This window comes from Nilaparvata lugens, chromosome X (genome assembly GCF_014356525.2).
Source record: "Nilaparvata lugens isolate BPH chromosome X, ASM1435652v1, whole genome shotgun sequence".
Lineage (NCBI taxonomy): Eukaryota > Metazoa > Arthropoda > Insecta > Hemiptera > Delphacidae > Nilaparvata > Nilaparvata lugens.
The window spans coordinates 51,684,684-51,694,038 of record NC_052518.1 but is presented as its reverse complement, the minus strand read 5'-3'; the positions used below and the strand labels follow the sequence as shown (position 1 = coordinate 51,694,038).

Here is a 9,355-nt window from a genome sequence, read left to right as displayed (position 1 = left end):
TTACAGCCCTAGGGCCGTAAAAATTTTTTCGCCCCACTTGGATGTAATGAGCTGGTTTACGTGCGTCATATGGAGGCCGAAAGTGATTGTTTTCTGACCAGGCCGGTAAAATTTTTACGGCCCTAGGGCTGTAAAATAACCTTGAAGTCAGCTGATTCTGATTTGATGTGAACGTGTTTACAAAATAGTTTATGAAACGGAATCAGTTTATGCTTCTAGAATTGAATAAAGTTTTTGCAATAAGATACTATCATTTTATTTGGATGAATGAAATACAAATGAGATATTATAAACTATTCAAATTCAATTTTCATAGTATAATAGAATCTAACCTCAAACCTCCTAGTAAAGCGTTTATCACGGAACATGGTGGATAAACGGAATCATTTTATGCTTCTAGAGTTCAATAAAGTATTCTGTAATAATATACTATCATTTTATTTAAATGAATAAAATACAGATAAGATATATATTATAAACTATTCAAATAATTCGATTTTCATAGAAGGATAGAACTTCTAACCTAAACTTCCATTGACATTCAGATCACATCAGATTGGCCGAATTTCAAGTGTGCTAAAACAGCTGATCAAAAACTTTTTCAAGTGTGATAAACCAGCTGATCAAAAACTTTTTCAAGTGTGATAAACCAGCTGATCAAAAACTTTTCATTATTTGTGTTTATCATTCAATAATTAAAACATTTATAATAATATCATCTTATTGTCATTTGGAAGAATAAAAAGTATAAACTCAACCTCTTACATAATTGAACATAATCTTTTAGGTTATTTAGACAAATCAGAATAAAAAATAAAAATACTTGGACAATTTCTTGATATTCAGATTTGCTAGAGCTATGACCTTCCACTTTTGCTTTCGGAAGTGCATATAATAGACAATGAGAATAATTATTATTCTCAAATATATATTGTTTATTTTTCTGTGTGGCGAAAAATTACGTTCTCACCATGGGCAAAAATGTTTTTCCGGCTCTCAATCTTTTCTAGTCCTCGGCCTACGGCCTCGGACTTGAAAACCGATTTCGAGCCAGAAAAGTCTCATTTTCGGCCCTAGGTGCGAAATATACTATACCGGCCTGGTCAGAAAACAATCACTTTCGGCCTCCCTATGACGCACGTAAACCAGCTCATTACATCCAAGTGGGGCGAAAAATATATTTGTGTGTGCTCATGACAAAACTGTTAGGCTTTTTAGTGTTCATCAAGGAAATTGTGAATAATAAAATAAATAATATAATATTTTGTTAATATTATTCTGTGTGGTCATGAAAGTTATTGATCCATTTAAATAGCATTGAAATATTTACTTTTGATTTTGGCTACTTCTGTTTCTTCTTAGATTTTTATTGCTGTTTAACCTCAATACCTATTCGTATTTTGTTTATGGCATAATTTATTAAAAAAATAAATAGAATTTTATTATCAAATTTCAGAATACTTAATCGGCTAAACAGAAACTTAAACCTAATAAACTTAACTCATTTTCATTTCATTAAAAAGTTTGTTATTCTATGGAATAGGCCTAGGCTATGCATAATTAAGATTATAAAAATTATCTCTTGCTTTCTATAAGAATAATTTTATTTGCTATGAAGGTCCTCTGCATTTCATAAAGATTGATTTTAATTTAAATTCAATAGCTCAAGTACTGAAACTTTATGATTTTTGTTTTACAGGCAGCTTGGCCTTCTTCCAGTCCTATCTGAAAGAAAACTATGGCCACATCGAGATGGCAGCAGGTAAGGCGCTTTCATGCAATCCTCTTATAATATAATTTCTATCACATAATAACGATTAGTGATAGTAGTCACATTGGTATAAATAATTTTACCATATTCTGCTGCTATTTTTTGTAGAGACTCAATTCCAAAGTAATCAGACATGGAGAAGTATTAATGTATGCTGACAATACGGCTCTGATCATTGGACATAAGAATTTAAAAGTGGCTAAACAATTAATACAGTTTGATTACAACAGAATTCTGAAATGGTCCCATGACAGAAATCTCATAATCAACAGGAAAAACTGTACTAATGCACTTTAAATCTCCACATCTGAGATGCAACGTAAATCCAACTGTATTAAGCCACGACTGTCATTGCCTTCATGCAAATGCTTCTCAGATCTGTACTTGTCCGTCTCTTACTTTAGTAAATAGTACCCGTTACCTTGGCATTATAATTGATAGCAGCCTGAGATGGTGTCCTCACATAGACTACATTTCAAAAAAACTTCAAGCGCTTAACGCTAGTCTTTTATTTGCATAAAAATATCACCCCTGACTGCCTATATCTGATTTATAAGTCCTTGATGGAACCAATAATTAGATATGGCATTGAATCATGGGGAAGTGCAGCCGATTATCTTTTATCTAGAGTTGAACGAATACAATAAGAACATTAAAATGTATAACTACCAGAATTCCTTATGTAACAATATTGATCCATACAACCCACGTAGCTTACAATTATTCTATCATACCTTATCGCCCAAACATTTCTATCTTTTCAAAATTGTAATACTCCACAAAGAAAATTTATACTATAGACCCCTAACTCCTCCCTCACCCTACAATTAAGATCTCCGTCAATATATGTAGTACCCAGATTCAATAATATTTATGGTAGAAGATCCCTACATTATGTAATTCCCTACTTATTTAACAGACTACCTCGCAAACCTAGCAACTACCCTACCTAACAATATGCTAGGCTATATTGGAGTATGATTAGTTTTTCTTTCTTTAAAACAGAAGTTGTTTTTTTTTCTCAATGATAATATTTTGTGTTGGTCTTATCATAACATATTGTAACTCTTATATGTCTATTCATCTCTATAGTACTCTCGAGCATATTATTGCAATAGCTCTATATTAAACATTTGGTATTGGATGGGTGTTTCAGTGTGATCATTTCCGAATATTATCATTTTTGTTTTGCGGTATAAGAGCGTAATGTGGAGAGACACTAAATTCTTTAAGACTGCTTCTCAGTAAATGATAAACTAATCTTATCAGCTGTAGTGATTTCTACAATAAGCAGTATTTCGGGAAAGCTCATAACAATTCACCAAGCTGCTAAGCTATGTTCTGTATTATTTTATATTATTTTCTTGTTCTCTCTCAATAAGCTACTCTTTGTTTACGGAATTGATCCGCATTGCTCAGCTATGCCACTTTTCGCTGATAAATCTAATCTTTTGAGAGCTAAATAATTGTTATCTGCACTGCTTCCCACTGTTTGCTTTGACCTATTCCCTACCAAAAATTACAAAGGGATAAAGAGTTAATGTTGTCTTTGGTTATTCATGTATATTGAAAATGACCATTGATTAAAAAGAATGTTTTCAAGTGAAAACAAGTAAAACATAAAATAATTTCTATTTTTCACTCTTCATTGTACAATACCGTGATTTAATTTTGTCACCGGTAGGCTGAGGTGGCTGACTTATGATTCTTCAACCTGAATCTCAATTTTCTACAAAAATTACATTTCTATTTCTACTATTTTTCCTCTCTTCCTTTTTCCTTTTCAGTAATAGAGTACATTTCATTCCAATTTGAAAAATATTCTCATAAATGTTTTTCGCTGACGACGAATCCGATGAATTAAATCTAAATGATAGTATTACTTTTAACAATGGCCTTATGCTGGAGCAATATTTTGATGCTTGTACAATAAGTAATAAATTGTGTATCTTACAGTTGAATATACGCAGTTATAGAAGAAACTTTGATGAATTTTCAATATTATTAGATAGTTTAAAAGTTATTAAAATCAATTGTATTGTTTTGACTAAAACGTGGTTAGATGATGATGAGTCTGTGATGCGGCTCCCGGGTTATGATGTCTATCGCTCTGGAAGTAAACTCAATCAGAATGATGGTGTGGTAGTGTACATTGACAGTTCACTGTCAGTTTCCTCCTGTGAACAGCTGTGTCTGGGCGGGATCGCTAGCTGCCTGGCTCTTAACTTTACTTTTAACGGTGTGCCCTGCCACTTGTTGGCTGCCTATCGCAGTCCCAATACTGATATAAATCTTTTCACTGTCGCTCTCTGGAATTATCTCTTAAATTTGAATGATGATAGAAAAACCTTACAAATTTTTTGTGGCGATATTAATATTAATATTCTGGGCGTTGCATTGAGCTCCGTGCAGGAGGGTTACCTGGATATGATGTATGAGTTGGGTTTCATCAGCTTTATGAATCGGGTAACACGTCCTGCGGGGAGTTCATGTATCGATCACTTTTTTGTAAAAAATGATAGAAATATGGAAGTAAAATCTGCAATCATGGAAACAGCTATAACTGACCATTATCCGAAATTTATTCAATTAGCTTCCGGGGTGCCTGTAGACTCGAACAATTGTCGGCCAAACATACCTACATACAGAGTGACCCAGTGGAATAATGTTGCGGCCGATCTGTTAGAAAAAGATTGGGGTGGTATCACTGCTGTTACAGACAACGTTGATTACTGTGCTGATACTTTCATAAATGAAATTACATCAACAATCGAACGATTTACTCAAATTAAATTAGTTTCAGCCAGGAATAAAAAGATTAAACCATGGATTACACAGGGGCTTATTAATTCAATAAGACATAGAGACAAATTGAGCAAAAAGGTGTTGAGGCAGCCATTTAATGTAGGATTGAAAGAGGAGTACAGGATTTATAGGAACGCACTCAATGTTGCTATAAAGAATGCTAAAATACATTATTATAAGGATAAGGTGGATAGTGTAGGGGGTGATTATAGAATATTTTGGTCTATAGTTAATGAGCTGGCTTGTAGGCCAGGTTCAGCTGAGCGATTCCCCTTGGCGCAGTTTCATCAGGGGGGCGCACCTTCTGATTTAGAAATAAAAGAAATAGGTAACTCCTTTAATAATTTTTTTCAAATTTAGGTGCTGAATTGGCTGATGCAATTCCTGAAAGGGGCCCTGAAGTGGTAAATGATGATGATTACATTGTTAATTCCACTTTCAGGCTGCAACCACTTGACGAACAGGACATCCGGGAGATTTTGAAGGGGATGCGTGGTGGCTCTGCTCCGGGGCTTGATTCAAAATTCATAAAAGAACACATTGACGTGGTGATTGAGCCTCTTCTTCACATTATTAATGTCAGTATCCGAACAGGCCAGTTTCCAAGTGCTTTTAAAACGGCAAAAGTCATTCCTATTTTTAAATCTGGTACTAAAAATCTTATAAGTAATTACAGACCTATTTCTATGCTAAGCATATTTTCAAAGATCCTCGAAAAAGCAGTGAAAACCCAATTACAGAATTATCTAGAAACAAATAACATCATAGAAAATAATCAATATGGCTTTAGAATGGATAAAAATACATCACATGCTCTGTTTGATATAACAAAAGAGATCACGCAGAGGGTGGAACATCGGAAACATGTTTTAATCACGTTTCTAGATCTTGCAAAAGCATTTGACTCTGTGGATGGACTGAAGCTTTTGAGAAAAATGGAGCTCTATGGAATCAGAGATGGTTCATTGAGGTGGTTTAAGAGTTACTTCCAGAGCAGGAAACAGTCAGTTTATATAAATGGAATTGGTAGTGACTCTATGCCCGTTGATTATGGAGTTATACAAGGAAGCACACTAGGTCCTATACTATTCCTAATTTATATTAATAATATAAGTAAATTGCAGTTGAATGGCAAACTGTTCCTGTTTGCCGACGATACTGCATTGGTTTCCTGTGGACGTACTTGGTGGGACGCTTTCAGTGAGGCCTCAAAAGACCTTTTACATGTAAAGAAGTGGCTCGATCAAAATAAACTCACACTCAATGTTGTTAAAACCAAATATTTGCCAATATATTTTATGAAAAATAGTATGCCAGTTCAAGAATGTCTCAAGCTTCACTCATGTAATGACCACCTGTCACTTACCTGTAATTGTGAGATGCTTGAACAGGTGGAAAAATACAAATATCTTGGAGTCTTCATAGATTGCAGGCTTTGTTGGACTCCTCATATGGAATACCTCAAATGTCGCATTCGTAGACTAATATATGCCTTTCGACAGTTGAGGGAGGTTCTTTCAGTCAATCAATTGAGAAGGACATACTTCGCCTATGTTCAATCAATTATAAATTATGGAATCCTGGCCTGGGGTGGAGCACCCTCGTTCACTTTGAGGGCTGTCGGAATCGCACAGCGAGCAATCATAAAGACTTGCTTGAACCAGGATAGTCGCTATCCGACAGAACTGGCCTATCAAGAATTTCAGGTCCTTGATGTGCGACAGCTATACATAAAATCACTTTTAATTTTCATCCAAAGTAATAAAAATGCAATATTTAATCCTCTTATCCATCCCTATCAAATACGAAATATGAATATATTTGGAATTCTACAACCCAGATTAGTTAGCAATTGCAATAGATTTAATAGTCATTACATATGCCACATTCTTTATAGAAATATACCCGCCTACATAAAGCAAATAGAACCCCTTAGCCTTAACATATACAAACGATTTTTAAATATGTGGTTATTTGAAACCGGCAGGGATGTCGCTGATCAGCTCATCTACTCCTCTTACCGATTTTGATACTATGTATATATTTTTCTTGTATTCATCATCATATATATGAATTAGATAAAAATCTTATCTATCATCATCATATATATGAAAGTATATATATCATCAATATATTGCTCATAATTTATCATTGTTCAAGTTCTAAATTTTATTTTGTGTGCCATGTTAAAGCTATATACCATAATAGTTATATTGTACTACTCCAATTCAAAACATATACTTTCTCCACTACATTTAAACAACTTTTATTTTTCAAATTATACTGTATTGTAAATAATTATAATTTTCTTTTTAGTATCAATTGTTTTTCATTAGAACTCTTTCCCCACACACAGACTTGTCTATGTGGGGAAAATTCACAAGTATTTATATTATTTATACATGTGTACTGTATTTGTAATGACTTCTGTGAATAAACTCAATTTGAATTTGAAATATTTGTGATTACTCTAAGAAAGATGTAATGTTGTATCTCAATAATAACAGCACAATCAATTTATGAAATTAATAATATTACTAACGTACTCATAATTTAAGAAACGTCAAGTTAAAAAAACGACAGCATATGCTTACATTATTAGAATTTTTCAATTTTTGCTGGCTGAAGTTTTGAAATTTTCCTTTTATTGTCACTGCCGCCTGCCTCAACGATAAAAAATGTACTATTACTTGTGTAAAACAATTTTTCCCTTATTATTTCATTCCTTTCTAATTAATTTTCATTTTTCCCTTTTTTCATTACTGTAATTCTGTATCAAAATCTGATGTATATTTCTTATTTTATTTTTGCATTTTGTATCAGTTTTCTTTTCATTTTTTACTTGAAATCTTTGAAGTGTAATATTTATATTTTGTCTAAGTTTATTTATCTTTTGTAACTCATTTTTCTCCTGTAACTGGGCACCCGCCGAAAAACCTTTGGGTTTGGCAGGACCCTCAACTGTTTGTTTTGTGAATAAAATTTTGATTTGATTTGACTGTGATAATTTACGCCAAGCTAAAAACTTGGAGCTTTCACATTAGAGTTGCCATTCAAAGTTTTCAAAAAATTATGGCAATATGTTAAAATTACAGCAAAATTGCTTCCTCAACTTGTAAAAATCCCTCTATCTAACATGATTTTTGTTTTCCATACATTGTCGAAAACACTGAGAAAGTTGCCAATAAAATTTTCCTTCATTACAAGTCCATGCAGGCTATGCTTTCTGAGCAAAACTTTTGACAGCTTTTGTTGCTCTACATTGTTTGAGAACAGCAAATTTTTAAAGATAATTAACAACTTTTTTATAGAAGAATCTGTGAAAACTTTGGTGTATAATATGCAGCTTTAAACCCATTGCATTTTGAAAACTTAAACCAAGCTACTCCACAATTGAAAGAAGTCTGTCTTATCGTCAATACTAAAGAAGATACAGAGAACAACCTAGAAGACTTACAGTATTGGGAAATATTTAAAACTATGAGACTAATAAAATGTTTAGGAAAACTTGTAACCTTTAATTTTCCATAGGATAGTCAATATTTGATTGAATGCCAGTATTTGATTAACATTGGTGTTGCTATCCTTTTGCCAGATTTTTTACAATGTAGAAATATATTCAATAATTGTTAATTATTAACAAAATTTTCAATCTAATTATGCAAGTATATTATTTTATTGAAAAGTAGATTCACTTGATGAGTACAATAAATTAATTGTTCTAAAAAAGAATGAACAATATTGATATTACATAAGATATACTGGTATCAGCCATCCTCTATAAAAAGTAGTTACTAGGCAGAGAATCGGCAACGTTGTTCTTCTATATTACTCTACTGCCAATATAACGTGACCTCACTATAGACGCGTTTCTTCTGTGCAATATGTTCATGATTATAACATTATTTGAGCTACTCTTCCGGTGTAATTTAATCAAGCTTCTGTAAGATTTTGTAGCCAAGCTTGAAGTTTCCTTCAAAAAACAACTTCAAAAAAGTGGCACTGATACAGCCTGTTTGAGAGTGATTTATATCATATTGAAAATTAAGAACTACAATATATTTTGCAAGCACCACTGTATATATATAGACTGCACTACTAGTAATTATAACATAATGCTTAGTAGACCTACCTTATGGAAGTCAATCATGTTCACTACTTAATGATGTTTTAATATCATTGTTTTCTTTATGTTACAGAAGTCACCACAGAGGGTCATGTGTGGACTACTGATGCAACAAAAGTGAAATTTATTCGGGATTAAAAGTTAACAGACCGTTGTGCAACCCGGTGATAATCTTGTATTAAAGGAAGTTCTTATGTAGCAAGCACAAGTTATGAAGTTAGTAAAGGCTATTATTAATTACATCAGATGACTTTTGTTGCTGCAAGAGTGTCGACCATGTTCATCTACTGAAGCTGCAATGACATCCACTATCTCATAGAATGTTCTATGAGCAGTACTTTGAGAAAAATTATATCTGTCATCAGCAGCTAAGAATGTCTCAGGTTTGCTCAACATCCAAACTGTAAAAAGTATTTTCTCCTCAAGAGGTATTTTTATATTTGCAGGCTGATTAATTCTCCTTCCTATAACTTCTAAGAGCACCTAAAAATGTTGATGTTAATCTTTGTAAAATTGGAATTTAATAAAAAAACAAACAATCTACCAATTTTCAATTTGAAATACACCATGTTTGGTTTTTCGTATGGCCTATATCTTACAGTACCTCTATTATACGCTCATATGGCCCGCCGCAAAGTAGACCCACGCTAATC

At 33.0% G+C, this 9,355-nt stretch overlaps 1 long non-coding RNA gene across 1 annotated transcript; it reads left to right on the top strand.

Moving 5' to 3' along the window:
• Positions 1-1,203: 1,203 nt before the first annotated feature.
• LOC120355042 lies at positions 1,204-9,066 on the top strand. Its single transcript, XR_005573381.1, has 2 exons — positions 1,204-1,762; positions 8,776-9,066. It is a non-coding gene; the product is annotated as an uncharacterized LOC120355042 (long non-coding RNA).
• Positions 9,067-9,355: the final 289 nt, after the last annotated feature.